General features: G+C 38.7%; 1 pseudogene; it reads right to left on the bottom strand.

Annotated features, from left to right (window-relative positions):
• Nucleotides 1-15018: 15018 nt before the first annotated feature.
• Nucleotides 15019-15115, bottom strand: LOC138434857 (U6 spliceosomal RNA; annotated as a pseudogene).
• Between the last annotated feature and the right edge of the window lie 951 nt (nucleotides 15116-16066).

Here is a 16066-nt window from a genome sequence, read left to right as displayed (position 1 = left end):
TCTTCTGATTTCATGTAGTGTTTGCAACATTGTTTCTTGCAGTTATTGACTGAGATCCCTAGCTCTCAGGGGGCTACTCTGAGCTCCCAGAGACACCTGAAGTCCCTCCTCACAATCTCATCACAGGCCTCCTCACAACATGGCAACTTACTTCAAAACAAGCAGAAGAATCTCTTGCTTCAGTCTGCTGACCTGGAGGTTTATATAATGCAATGTAATCACAGAAGTTATTACCTATCACCTTTGCCATGTTGTTCAGTCGCTAAGTCATGTCTAACTCTCTGTGACCCCATGGACTGCAGCATGCCAGGCTGCCCTGTCCTTCACTAGCTCCTGAAGTTTGTTCAAATCCATGTCCATTAAGTCAGTGATGCCATCCAACCATCTCATTCTTGGCCACCCTAGTCTCCTCTTGCCCTCAATCTTTCCCAGCATCAGGGTCTTTTCTAGTGAGTCATTTCTTTGCATCAGGTGGCCAAAGTATTGGAGCTTCAGCTTCAGCATTACTCCTTCCAAAGAATATTTCAGGTTGATTTCCTTTAAGATTGACTGGTTTGATCTCCTTGCAGTTCAAGGGCTCTCAAGTGTCTTATCCAGCACCACAGTTGCCATATACTGTAACCTCATTAAAGGAGAGATTATTTCACCACTTTTGCCATATTCTTTTAGATAGAAGAAATCAGCAAGTCCCTTTCCCAGTCAAAGAGTGAAGCTTATACAAAGGTTTGAGTCATTTAGAGAGGTCATGTTAGAATTCTTCCTGCTAAGTTGCTTCATTCATGTCTGACTCTTTGTAACACTATGGACTGTAGCCTACCAGGCTCTTCTGTCCATGGGATTCTCCAGGCGAGAATATTGGAGTGGGTTGCCATTTCCTATTCCAGGGAATCTTCACAACCCAGGGATTGAACCCATGTCCCCTGTGTCTCCTGAATTGGCAGGTGGTTTCTTTATGACTAGTGCCACCTGGGAAGCCCAGAGATTCTGCCTACCACACATCATAATCTACCAAACAAAGGCCACAGATCTAGCACTTGGAAGAATCATATTTATCTTGAGAAATTCCAGTTCCTCTAACCAGTATCTAGCACCGAGGCACTGAAAACAGTAGGTGATTAGTGGCTCCAAAGCTAATCTAATCTTCCTAAGGACTAACTCCCAGAATCTTAATCTGAACCTAAGAAATATTATCAATGGTGGAATGGGCATAGAAGTGGGTAGATTCTTCTTCAAAAAATAGGAAAAAGAGAATAAAACAGCTAACAGTAACACCTAGGTTTTAAAATCATGCCTAGCTTGTGTTTGACAATCCTTCTGATAGCCCAAATACTATAAATTTAGTTGACGATAACAGAACAGATGGAAAAAACATATGGCTTGTAGGTAGTGTGTGGTGGTTGATATTTGCGGTACATTAGGGGAATTTATTTTGTCTCTTTCCTTGTGTAACTTTATGATACTTTATCAAGTAAATTTTATAAAGGCTTTTTGACTTATCTATGTTATAGCTATTAAACTCTCTTTGTGACTTGAACATTACATTAAAAAAAAGATTAGTTTTATAATTATTTCACAGCAGGCATTTAGATACACTGGCAGGAAGACTGTTTCATTCAGGAAAGCATATATATAGCCCCTTGGTATCATGTAGAATCCTTTGATAGAAATTATACAGGTAAAAGAGGTGAAAGTTTGAGGAGATTAATTCATTGAAGAACTATTGATGAAGGTCAGATTAACCAACATTCAGGTTAGATGTTATCTAAAATACCATTAAAACCCAATAAATCTTCATTTAATGCTGATTGCTATAGCTTCACGTTTTCTAAAGAAAACTTATTCAACAAAGCAGGGGGTACTGACAATGCTGCTTTTTGATGTTGTAAATAGTAAGAAAATTTTAATGTATAGAAAGTGGCATAAACATATTTGTTGAAATATGACCCTCAATTTGATTTCTGGGGCTAGACAGCAGCCCTGGAAGCCTTGTATCTCTTTGAGAGTTATCTGAATTGAAATGCAACTTTCTGATATTTGCCTATTAGTAATATTGTTATTTAAAAATAATCTAAGAATTTATATTTTTTAAAGGCTTTTCAAAGGACAATATGAGAAGAGAAAACTTTTCTTTAGAGGGAGTAGGGATAAAGGTAGACTTGGGCAATTTAATATAAATGAGCGTGTATGAGAATTCCTACTGATTTTGACTATTTAACACTAATGCGGCCATATCAAAAATAAAAATTGAACTCTTGGCAATCGTTCTTCTCTAGGATTCATTCAGTTTCTTGACATGGCTCTTTCCTTTGCCTTATCTCTTACATCAATATATTGACAGTGTATTCTTGGTTATCTCAGTAAAATGAAGCACTTTCTGCTAATCTCATCTATATTCCTTTTCCTTAAGTAGATGAATTTATGGATTCTCCTTGTTTCCCTGCTTTTGAACACTCTGATACACAGGCACACAAACCACTGGAATAGAATGAAAACAGATGTTTTAGACTATCTCATTCTCTAATAAAATATCCATTTATTGTGTATATATATCTTGCCCCCTAAAACAAACATGTGAAATAATGTATTTAGGCACATTTTAAACTTTTGTATATATAAAAATATGTTCAGATTTAACTAGTCAGCAGTATTCATTCTGAAATATTATTAAAAGAACCAAATACATTTTCATCTTCTTTAAATTCCAAAATTTTACAATAGCATATTTAATCATATTCACAAGTAAGTGGAAAGACTCACTGGAAAAGACCCTGATGATGGGAAAGACTGAGGGCAGGAGGAGAAGGGGATAACAGAGGATGAAATAGTTGGATAGCATCACTTTATGAACGTAAGTTGAGCAAACTCCTGGAGGTACGGAAGAGCAGGGAATCCTGGTGTGCTGTAGTCCATGGGATTGCAAAGAGTCGGAAAGGACTTAGCAATTAAACAACAATGGCAAGACAAGGTTTCTTTTTTAATCAAATAAAAATGGCACAAAACTTAAGTAGAGTAACTTGAGAATCATAAAGTACATTTTGGATCAAAAGTCAACATTAGTCTCTATTTTGTGAATATTAACATCCTCCCAAGCTCCACGGTAGTCATTTTCTCTTAAGAAATTTTATGTTTTAACATGCCTTAATGAATTTCACTGTGGCTTCAAATCAAGGTAAATGAATAATGTATTGTTTTGAAAAGATTGCATAATCTTGCTATTCCAGTGTTTACTTCTTGTTTTCCAGGATATTCTTTACCTTTAGTTTGATCTAGTTTCCTTTTTGTTTTCCATTTCTTCCAATTCAGCAAAGAGAAATGGGTTAAATAATTTCCTAGTCACTCCCAGGCTTATGAAAATGTGTCTTAAATCCAGTTTCTTTATCTCCTTAATCTATTCATAAAATAGGTTCGTTATAAGTAACAGTCCAAGTGGATCAAATAAATGAATACTAGTTACCTCATTGATTGATATATACAGTGATCCTCACACAGCCTTGTTGAGAGGAGTGCCTAAGTTTACTTACTCATGAAGTTTTCATCATTTTAAGCTTTTTTTTTCCCTCCCTGGGAAACAAAATGCTACCAAGTATCCTTATTTGCTGAGCTCAGCCACTTCCTTCCTGGTCTGATCCATTGTTGCCAAAACCAAATCTCTTTCCTACAACAAACTGAAATTTCTGTCAGTGCAATGACAGCATACTGTGCCACTCTACTTGTCTTAAAATATAAACTACAAAGGATGGATGGTCAAAGGTTTCTACTTTGTGCTAAGATCATTTGAAATGAATCCTTTTTCTCTGTACTTGTGTCACAAGGATGGTAAAATTAGATTCATTCATTTAAAACTGTTTCTGATATTTGGAGATTGTTTTTTTAAATTTTTTAATTAATATTTTTGGATACATCATTCGTATGATTCCAAAGTCAAGATTCTGTAACAAAGTATATTCTTAAAAGTCACACTTTTTAGAAAAATCCCTGCCATACCTTACACTCCAGAGGTTACAATTTTTATTAGTTTTTGGTTATGCTGCCAGTTTCTTCTTTTCCTTTGCAAATGTAATTAAATATGTGTGTATACATATCTTTTTATCTATTTCTACTGATATATGTGTGTGTATATGCATGCGTGCTCAGTCACTTAAGTCATGTCCAGCTCTTTGTGACTCTGTGGCTTGCAGCCCACCAGGCTCCTCTGTCCATTGGATTTTCCAGGCAAGAATATTGGAGTGGGTTTCCATGACCTTCTCTAGGGGATCTTCCCCATGCAGGGGTAGAAAGCGCATTTCGTGCATTACAGTCAGATTCTTTACCCATTGAGCCACCTGGGAAGCCTGTGTATATGTATACACATGTACACAGATTTTATGCATATGTTTAATATATATGTGTGTGTATGTGTGTGTATATATGTATATATACCCATTATTTCTGTATCTTGGCCTTTTTCACTTTGCTGCTGCTGCTGTGGCTGCTGCTAAGTCGCTTCAGTCGTGTCTGACTCTGTGCGACCCCATAGACGGCAGCCCACCAGACTCCCCCGTCCCTGGGATTTCTTTAGGCAAGAATACTGGAGTGGGTTGCCATTTCCTTCTCCAATGCATGAAAGTGAAAATTCAAAGTAAAGTCGCTCAGTTGTGTCCAACTCTTCGCGACCCCATGGACTGCAGCCTACCAGGCTCCTCCGTCCATGGGATTTTCCAGGCAAGAGTACTTTGTAGTTTAGCCTAAAAATCACCAGTATTAATATATGGCTTTTAATTATTCCTTTTGGCTATATAATATTCCATTGCATAATATGCTATAGTTTATTAAACTTGATTCTATCAGTGGATAATAAGGTAGTTTCCAATATTTTGCTATCATAAATAATATTAAAATAATTAAAGTCCACAAACTCTAGAATACTTTCCTCTGAGTAAATCCATTGATTTTTTTTAAAATTTATTTTTTAATTGGTGGCTTATTGTTTTACAATATTGTGTAGGTTTCTGCCATATATCAACATGAATCAGCCATAGGTATATATATATCCCCTCCCTCTTAAGGCTTCTCCCACTTCCTATCCCATCCCACCCCTTTAAGTTGTCACAGAGCACCAGATTTGAGTTCCCTGCATCATACAGCAAATATCCACTGGCTATCTATTTTACACATGGTAAGGTATGTGTTTCAATGCTACTCACTCAGTCCCACCTTCTCCTTCCCTTCCATGCCCACAAGTCTTTTCTTAAGTCTGTTCTCTATGTCTGCATTTCCATTGCTGTCCTGATAGGTTAATCATTACCATTATTCTAGATTCCATATATATGCATTAATTTAGAGTATTTGTCTTTCTCTTTCTGGTTTATGTTCTAGGTTCATCCAGTCATTAGAACTGACTGAAATGCATCCTTTTTATGGCTGAGTAATATTCCATTGTGTATATTTACTACAACTTCCTTATCCATTCATCTGTGGATAGACATCTAGGTTGCTTCCATGTCCTAACTAGTGTAAATAGTCCTGCAATGAACAGTGGGTTACATATGTCTTTTACAATTATTGTTTTCTCAGGGTATATGTCTAGTAGCAGGGTTGCTGGGTGATATGGTAATCTTATACCTAGTATTTTTTTGAAAACGAATTGCTATTCTATTCTCCATAGTGGCTGTATCAATTTGAATTCTGACCAACAGTGCAAGAGGGTCCCCTTAGCTCCACACTCTCTCCAGCATTTATTGTTTGTAGATGTTTGATGATGGCCATTCTGACTTGTGTGAGGTTATACCTCATTGTAGTTGTAATTTGCATTTCTCTAATAATGAGTGATGTTGAGCATTTTTTCATGTATTTACTAGATATCTGTCTTCTTTGGAGAAATGTCTGTTTAGGTCTTCTGCCCACTTTTTTATTTCAGTTCAGTTCAGTTCAGTCGCTCAGTCTTGTCCGACTCTTTGCAACCCCATGAATCGCAACACGCCAGGCCTCCCTGTCCATCACCATCTCCCGGAATTCACTCAGACTCACGTCCATCGAGTCCGTGATGACATCCAGCCATCTCATCCTCTGTCGTCCCTTCTTGTCCTGCCCCCAATCCCTCCCAGCATCAGAGTCTTTTCCAACGAGTCAACTCTTCGCATCAGGTGGCCAAAGCACTGGAGCTTCAGCTTTAGCATCATTCCTTCCAAAGAAAGCCCAGGGTTGATCTCCTTCAGAATGGACTGGTTGGATCTCCTTGCAGTCCAAGGGACTCTCAAGAGTCTTCTCCAACACCACAGTTCAAAAGCATCAATTCTTCGGCACTCAGCCTTCTTCACAGTTCAACTCTCACATCCATACATGACTACTGGAAAAACCATAGCCTTGACTAGACGGACCTTAGTCAGCAAAGTAATGTCTCTGCTTTTGAATATACTATCTAGGTTGGTCATAACTTTTCTTCCAAGGAGTAAGCATCTTTTAATTTGGAGCCCCCCAAAATAAAGTCTGACACTGTTTCCACTGTTTCCCCATCTATTTCCCATGAAGTGATGGGACCAGATGCCATGATCTTCGTTTTCTGAATGTTGAGCTTTAAGCCAACTTTTTCGCTCTCCTCTTTCACTTTCATCAAGAGGCTTTTTAGCTCCTCTTCACTATCTGCCATAAGGTGTCATCTACATATCTGAGGTTATTGATATTACTCCCAGCAATCTTGATTCTAGCTTGTGTTTCTTCTAGTCCAGCATTTCTCATGATGTACTCTGCATAGAAGTTAAATAAGCAGGGTGACAATATACAGCCTTGATGTACTCCTTTTCCTATTTGGAACCAGTCTGTTGTTCCATGTCCAGTTCTAACTGTGGCTTCCTGACCTGCATATAGATTTCTCAAGAGGCAGATTAGGTGGTCTGGGATTCCCATCTCTTTCAGAATTTTCCAGTTTCTTGTGATCCACACAGTCAAAGGCTTTGGCATAGTCAATAAAGCAGAAATAGATGTTTTTCTGGAACTCTCTTGCTTTTTCCATGATCCAGCAGATGTTGACAATTTGATCTCTGGTTCCTCTGCCTTTTCTAAAACCAACTTGAACATCAGGGAGTTCATGGTTCACATATTGCTGAAGCCTGACTTGGAGAATTTTGAGCATTACATTAATAGCATGTGAGATGAGTGCAATTGTGCGGTAGTTTGAGCATTCTTTGGCATTGCCTTTCTTTGGAATTGGAATGAAAACTGACCTTTTCCAGTCCTGTGGCCACTGCTGGGTTTTCCAAATTTGCTGGCATATTGAATGCAGCACTTTCACAGCATCATCTTTCAGGAATTGAAGCAGCTCAACTGGAATTCCATCACCTCCACTAGCTTTGTTTGTAGTGATGCTTTCTAACGCCCACTTGACTTCACATTCCAAGATGTCTGGCTCTAGATTAGTGATCACACCATCATGATTATCTGGGTCATGAAGATCTTTTTTGTACAGTTCTTCTGTGTATTCTTGCCACCTCTTCTTAATATCTCCTGCTTCTGTTAGGTCCATACCATTTCTGTCCTTTTTCGAGCCCATCTTTGCATGAAATGTTCCTTTGGTATCTCTAATTTTCTTGAAGAGATCTCTAGTCTTTCCCATTCTGTTCTTTTCCTCTATTTCTTTGCATTGATCACTGAAGAAGGTTTTCTTATCTCTTCTTGCTATTCTTTGGAACTCTGCATTCAGATGTTTATATCTTTCCTTTTCTCCTTTGCTTTTCGCCTCTCTTCTTTTCACAGCTATTTCTAAGGCCTCCCCAGACAGCCATTTTGCTTTTTTGCATTTCTTTTCCATGGGGGTGGTCTTGATCCCTGTCTCCTGTACAATGTCACGAACCTCATTCCATAGTTCATCAGGCACTCTATCTGTCAGATCTAGGCCCTTAAATCTATTTCTCACTTCCACTGTATAATCATAAGGGATTTGATTTAGGTCATACCTGAATGGTCTAGTGGTTTTCCCTACTTTCTTCAATTTGAGTCTGAATTTGGTAATAAGGAGTTCATGATCTGAGCCACAGTCAGCTCCTGGTCTTGTTTCTGTTGACTGTATAGAGCTTCTCCATCTTTGGCTGCAAAGGATATATATACTCAGTCTGATTTCGATGTTGACCATCTGGTGATGTCCATGTGTAGTGTCTTCTTTTGTGTTGTTGGAAGAGGGTGTTTGCTATGACCAGTGCATTTTCTTGGCAAAACTCTATTAGTCTTTGCCCTGCTTCAGTCCGCATTCCAAGGCCAAAATGCCTGTTACTCTGGGTGTTTCCTGACTTCCTACTTTTGCATTCCAGTCCCCTATAATGAAAAGGACATCTTTTTTGGGTGTTCTAAAAGATCTTGTAGGTCTTCATAGAACCATTCAACTTCAGCTTCTTCAGCGTTACTGGTTGGGGCATAGACTTGGATAACTGTGATATTGAATGGTTTGCCTTGGAGGTGAACAGAGATCATCCTGTCATTTTTGAGATTGCATCCAAGTACTGCATTTTGGACTCTTTTGTTGACCATGATGGCTACTCCATTTCTTCTGAGGGATTCCTGCCCGCAGTAGTAGATATAATGGTCATCTGAGTTAAATTCACCCATTCCAGTCCATTTTAGTTCGCTGATTCCTAGAATGTCGATGTTCACCCTTGCCATCTCTTGTTTGACCACTTCCAATTTGCCTTGATTCATGGACCTGACATTCCAGGTTCCTATGCAATATAGCATTTATAGCATTGAATCTTGCTTCTATCACCAGTCACATTCCTAACTGGGTATTGTTTTTGCTTTGGCTTCATCCCTTCATTCTTTCTGGAGTTACTTCTCCACTGATCTCCAGTAGCATATTGGGCACCTAATGACCTGGGGAGTTCCTCTTTTGGTATCCTATCATTTTGGCTTTTCATACTGTTTATGGGGTTCTCAAGACAAGAATACTGAAGTGGCTTGCCATTCCCTTCTCCAGTGGACCACATTCTGTCAGACCTCTCCACCATGACCTGCCAGTCTTGGGTTCCTGCAGGCATGGCTTGGTTTCATTGAGTTAGACAAGGCTGTGGTCCTAGTGTGATTAGATTGACTAGTTTTCTGTGAGTAAGGTTTCAGTGTGTCTGCCCTGTGATGCCCTCTTGTAACACCTACCATCTTACTTGGGTTTCTCTTACCTTGGGCGTGGGGTATCTCTTCATGGCTGCTCCAGCAAAGCACAGCCGCTGCTCCTTACCTTGGATGAGGGGTATCTCCTTACCGCCCCCGTTCCTGACCTTCAATGTGGGATAGCTCCTCTAGGCCCTCCTGTGCCCGCGCAGCCACCGCTCCTCGGGTTTTCCTTCCGGCCTCCAGCGTGGGTGGCTCCTCCCAGCTGCAGCCCCAGGCCTCTGGCTCTGGGTGGCTCCTCAGGGTCACTGCCCCTGGCATCGGGCGCAAGGTGGCTTCTCCCGGCCGCCCCTGACCTCGGTCGTGGGTTGTCTCCTCCTGGCGGCCCCTGACCTTGGACGCGGGGTAGCTCCTCTTGGCCGTTCCTGCGCCATTGCAGCCTGGCATTCTAGGCTGGTGCCCCTGACCTGGGATGTGGGGTGTCTCCTTTCGGCGGTGCTTAGTGCGCCAGCCCGCTGCCGCCTGCGCTTTTTATTAGGTTGCTTGTTTTTCAGGTATTGAGCCAGATAAGCTGCTCACATATTTTGAAGATTACTCCTTTATCAGTTGTTTCAGCTGCTATTATTTTATCCCTTTCTGATGGTTGTCTTTTCACCTTGTTTATAGTTTCCTTTGCTGTGCAAAAGCTTTTAAGGTTAATTAAGTTCCATTTGTTTATTTTTATTTCCTTACTCTTGGAGGTTGGTCATAGAGAATCTTGCTGTGATTTATGTCAAAGTGTGTTTTGTCTATGTTTTCCTGTAAGAGTTTTATGGTTTCTGGTCTTACATTTAGGTCTTTATTTCATTTTGAGTTTATTTTTGTGTATGGTATTAGGAAGTGTTCTAATTTCATTCTTTTACATGCAGCTGTCTGCTTTTCCCAGCACCATTTATTGAAGTGATTATCTTTTCTCTGTTGTGTATTCTTTCCTCCTTGGTCAAAGATAAGGTGCCCATAGGTGTGTGGGTTTATCTCTGGGCTTTCTATCTATTTCCATTGGTCTATGTTTCCGTTTTTGTGCCAGTACCATACTCTCTTGATGACTGTAGCTTTGTAGTATAGTCTGAATTCAAGCAGGTTGATTCTTCCATCTCCATTCTTCTTTCTCAAGATTGCTTTGGCTATTCAGGGTTTTTTGTGTTTCCATACAAACTGTGATTTTTTTATTTTCTAGTTCTTTGAAAAAGACCATTGGTAGTTTGATAGGAATTGCATTGACTCTGTTGCTTTGGGTACACTTGTTGTTTTTACAATACTTATTCTTCCAACCCAGGATCATGCTGTATCTCTCCATCTGTTTGCATCTTCTTTGATTTCTTTTCCAATATTTTGCTATTATAGATGATATTGCAATAAATACTATAAATCCTTTAGCATCACTTATTTTTAAATTCCACATAATTCTAGGAAACTTCCTTCTGCGTAAATCCTTGGCTTTTTTAAAGAGGTAAGAGTAATTACTGATTCTTTTCATGACTATTTTGGATTATTTTATTTGCATATATATTTTAAGGTATCTTGTATTTTTTGTCTTTCCTACATACCACAAGTGTCTTGAGTTCATAAATAACATCTGGTTATGTTATTTGTTTTATTTATATTGTATGTATTAGGTGTGAGATGGTGTGACTTGTGCATTCTGATCTTTCTTAGCTATAAACTTTTTCTACTATTCATACTTATGAATCAATATGTGTGTCAGTGTACAGGTTCCTTTGCTTGTTAATTAAGAGAATATGAAATGCCTGCTATATGTGGGTCTGTGTATGATTTAAAACTAGAAAAAGTCCTCCATGGAGTTTATGCTTTACCTGTGATTAGCCTTGTGACTTGAAGTAAGCCAACTTAACTTTTTGAATCTCAGTGTTTTTATCTGAAAAATGGGAACTATAATCCTATTTTGATTGGTTAGTGGTATTCCTTAAAGAACCCATTGCAACAATGAATGTGAAATAACTTGCTAAAATATTGAGCTATAAAATATATAGAATAGTTATTGTTATTTTAGTACTATAAGTTCTCAAATGTTTTGCAATTATCTTCCCCAACAGACTTAGCTGTTTGAGAAACATCAGTACAGTTATTGCTTGTTTTATATTTCCTCAAAGCAGCTGGTATAGAGGGAATAGACATTGAATTTATAATACTGAGTCACTGTATTTTATACCAGGGGCCTCAAATCTAATTCCTACAGGGGCTACATGAAAGACATAAAGTGGATCATGGTAGGAAGTGCTGAGAAATATGGCCAAGCTGGAGAGATGTGAATTCTAGACCTAAAGACGTTCATATTCAACTTTAGAAACAGTACTGTGTGAAGTATACAGTTGAAGGCCACATTTAGCAGTCTTTATGCCTGTTTGTGAGCTGTGGTTTATATAAATGTTACATTAGGGAGAAAAAGCATATTTCTTTCCTCATTCATGTCCTGGATGACCATAAAGATGTGGGATATTGACAAACACAGCCAAATCATTATAATAATTATTAGTAAGCCTGAAAATAACAGTAAAAATATTTGTGATGTATACATGTGAGATTTTAGTAAAAGATATAGTAAGCTACAGGCTCGCAGTTTTATGCTATGGTGGAGATGCTTTCTGTTACTTTCTGTACTACATTATATATTCCCTGTGCCTGAGGACTCATGGGCCAGATATTACTGTGCTTCTTCTCATGACATATTTTGCTTTTAACTTGTAGATACTATGTATCACACCATTGATTATATTTCTTTTTTTGCATGTTTCCTGGAATGTTCAGAGCCAAATTTGTCACTGAGTTCTAGAAAAGCATACCAGATCTCCTGTCAAATATTGGATTCTAATTTTGTTTTTAGCTTTATCAACTCCTTCTTTGCCCTTTCTCCTGACTTATTCTTCCTTATTCTATTTTACTAAAGTGAAAATGTTAGTCACTCAGTCATGTCTGACTCCTTGCCTCCTCATTAACTGTAGCCCATCAGGCTTCTCTGTTCATGTAGTTCTCCAGGCAAGAAAACTGCAGTGGCTTGCCATGCTTTTCTCCTGGGTATCTTCTTGACCCAGGGATTGAACCCAAATCTCCCACATTGCAGGCAGATTCCTTACCATCTGAGTCAAAATTTTGCTAAGGTGAGATGTAAATGACAGAAGTCCCAAAGTACATTTGAAGATAAGAGACTAATAGCTCCCATGTTGTTATTTACAAAGAAATCATGCATACAGCTGGTGGAACATTACTTTTTATAAACAGACTCTTAACAATGAAAAATTGTGTTTTTCTTTGTTGTTTGTTAAAAATTGTATGTTACTTTGCTATCTGTTTGCTGCTGCTGCTACTACGTTGCTTCAGTCGTGTCCAACTCTGTGTGACCCCATAGATGGCCGCCCACCAGGCTCCCCCATCCCTGGGATTCTCCGGGCAAGAACATTGGAGTGGGTTGCCATTTCCTTCTCCAATGCTTATCTGTTTAGGGTTTCTCAATTTTCTCTATATTTTTTAAAGAAAAAAAATAGTTCTTTTACAGGATTGGGATGGTCCTTATTGCTATACCTCAACTATTTCTTGTTCTTTGCCTTCAGAAACATGTTAGGATTGTATGTCTTGGTCTCTTTTTGGTAGCATCATATGTTTAGCTCTAGTCAGTAATTTGTGAATATAAGTGACTGAAGCATGTCATCTCTGGTCCAGAGCATTGAGTTGAATTCATGAGACCCTTGAGCACATCTTTTTTCTTAAGCATGTTGACTGGCCATGTTTGAGGTGATGGCTAATCTATCTGCCAGGGTCCCTTGAGTGGTGAGCACTATTAAGTTGGATTTAGTCACTGAGAGTTTGGAGTGATTTAGGACCAAAACATGACCTAGAAACTATCTTGAAACATTCAAAGACAATCCATAACAAAATGAAGAGGACCATGGATTGCTTATCAATTATGCTTACTCTTTGCTGGGTGATGAAGATATAAGCAAGGATCCAAGAGTAGGTCACATAAGAACAGATTTCTGAATTTGGAAATCAAAGAATGGAATTCAAAGAATCAAATCATTCAGGATAAGAAATATTATCTTTCACAAAGAAAAATCTCTGTTTTCATCTGAACATTTTCACTGCCTAGCTTTGCTTATATTAAAATCAAAAACAAAAACCACTCCCTGTGACAACTTGAATATCTGGCCAATACGTTTATACACTTTTCATCAGTCCTGTTTGTGATGCTTTCTACAACTAGAGATGAATGAGAGTCTAGAAGGAAATAATGAATGGATTTAGCTCTCATTTGCCTTGACTCTACAGGCAATTTTTACATTTTCAGAGACTCAGGGTGTTATTTGGAGAAATTACTCAGGAATAAAGACATCCCACCAGGCAAAAGAGGATTTTATGTTTTTGAGACACCTCATTCTTCAATTTTCAGTTTGCAAGTGGAATTGGGGGTGGCAAAGGGGGTTAAAATGTATAGGGGATACTGTTACTAAGACCAGCAAGCACCCCCCCTCCCCCTCCCTAAGCCCAGCAGTGAGTGAGCTCTTAAAGGAGCCAGATTGCCCATGTGTCTTTATTGTTGTTGCTAGGAAAATATTTTGGAGAAAAGCACCAAAGAGGGGGTGTATCTTTCTCCAAAAGAATGGCTTTCATCAGGTACCTCTGTTTTTTTCTGAGGCACAGCCCTGGAGTGCTGTTTTCAAAAATGTAATATTGGAAACAGGATTCTCTTTGGATTTTAGGAAAAAAGTGCTTGTATATATTACAAATGATGATATGAACAAATAAACTGAGACCAGGGATAGAGAATGTGTGGATGGAGACACGAGAGAGCTAGGACTCCAGAACCAAAATGTGCTCATACCTCATTAATAATCTTTAGACACTCACTTTTTTCCCCCCAGTCTCATTGAGCAATAATTGACATATTATTGACATGTCATAAAGAGTATGACAGGCTGTCACCCTGTTTGTTTAACCTATACGCTGAGCACGTATCATGAGAAGTGCTGGGCTAGATGAGTTACAAGCTGGAATCAAGATAGGAAGAAGAAACATCAACAAACTCAGATATATGGATGATACCACTCTAATGGCAGAAAGTGAAGAGGAACTAAAGAGCCTCTTGATGAGGGTGGAGGAAAGTAAAAGAACTGGCTTAAGACTAAATATGGAAAAAACTAAGAGCATAGCATCTGGCCTCATTACTGCATGGCAAATAGAAAAGGAAACGGTGGAAATAGTGACAGATTTCCTCTTTTGGGCTCCAAAATCACTGTGGATGTGACTGCAGCCATGAAAACAGAAGACAATTGCTTCATGGCAGGAAAGCGAGGACAGCCTCGACAGTGTTGAAAAGCAGAGGCATTAGTCTGCCCACAAAGGTCTGTGTAGTCAAGGGTATGGTCTTCCCAGTGGTCACATATGGTTGTGAGAGCTGGACCATAAAGAAAGCAGAATGCCAATGAATTGATGCCTTCAAACTGTGGTGCTGGAGTAGACTCCCAAGGTGCCTGGACAGCAAGGAGATGAAACCAGTCAATCTGAAGGGAGATCAACCCTGAATATTCACCAGAATGACTGATGTTGAAGCTGAAGCTCCAGTATTTTGGTCATTTGATGTGCACAGATGACTCAGTGGTAATGAACATGAACTTGGGCAGACTCCAGAAGATGGTGAGGGACAGGAAGGCCTGTGTGCTGCAGTCCATGGTGTCGCAAACAGTCAGACATGACTGCGCAACTGAACAACAACAACAACAATTGACATATATCATTGTATAAGTTTAAGGTACACAGCATGATAGCTTGATTTACATACACTGTGAAATGATTGCCACAATAAATTTAGTTAACATCCATCATTTCATATAGATACACTAAAAGAAAGAAAACTTCTTATCATGAGAGAACTCTTAGGATCTCCTCTATTAACAACCTAAAAATATGGAAGACCATATGCACTTCTGTGTCATATTTGTGCAGGGGCCATGCTAATCTTTTCTGCAATTTTCATGTATATATTACCAAAGGAAGCACCACCCTGACATGTTGACAGGGTCTTTATTGTGGACTAAAAGAGAAGAAAGGTAGGTGATCTAATGGAATAGATATATACATATTTTTACTCTTTAGAAACTACATCTTCCTATATACTAAGAAGTCTTCATTCTTGTTGTTGAAATTGATATCTGTATTTCTACTTGCAGTTTTAGAACATTTAACATTTCATGCAAAATCCGGAACTTTCTTTATCATGGTTTGCAAAAGAAATTAATTCATGTTTTCCGTTTTTTGACACTAAATGATGTTCACTCATGATCTCTCCCTCAGTATCCAGGGGCGGCTTTTCAACACATCAAACCAGGAGAAGCTCGATATCCCACCATGATTTACAGAGGCCTGATTATCTGTCCTTGCCTTCATCCCAACTTCATCTGGTACCTTAGTCTCTTTTGTTCACAATTCTTTGGCCACTCTAATCTACTGTACTCCTTGGAGCACTTCTCACCAGCAATTTCTCACCTTCAGTTCAGTTCAGTTCAGTCGCTCAGTCATTTCTCACCTTAGGTCATTTGTATAAGCTTTGCTTTATTCTTGGAGTGCTTTTAATCACTTTTCATGCTTAATTCAGATTCATTTTTAGGTAATACTCTTATTTTTCTTTATCACAGTATCAGTACTTGAATTGCTATGTGTCTACTGTCTATTACTCCCACTAGAATGAATGCTTCATGAGGGCAGAGGTTTAGTTATTGCTAGTTGCCCTATCCTTAATGCTTCATACAATTCCTTGGCTCAAAACTAAATATCATTTGAACAAATCACTACATGAATAGATGTATAACTGTGCCATTTCAGTACTAAAATATTCAAAATTGTCTATTCTTAGACTACAGTATAGTTGACTTTTTCTAAATTTCTTTTTCCATTTTTGGCCAGATAAACACTTAGAATAAAGTAATATTTTCTTCACTTTTTTATTCTA

The sequence above is a fragment of the Ovis canadensis genome, chromosome 2 (genome assembly GCF_042477335.2).
Source record: "Ovis canadensis isolate MfBH-ARS-UI-01 breed Bighorn chromosome 2, ARS-UI_OviCan_v2, whole genome shotgun sequence".
Taxonomy (NCBI): domain Eukaryota; kingdom Metazoa; phylum Chordata; class Mammalia; order Artiodactyla; family Bovidae; genus Ovis; species Ovis canadensis.
This window is presented reverse-complemented; position numbering and strand designations above follow the sequence as displayed.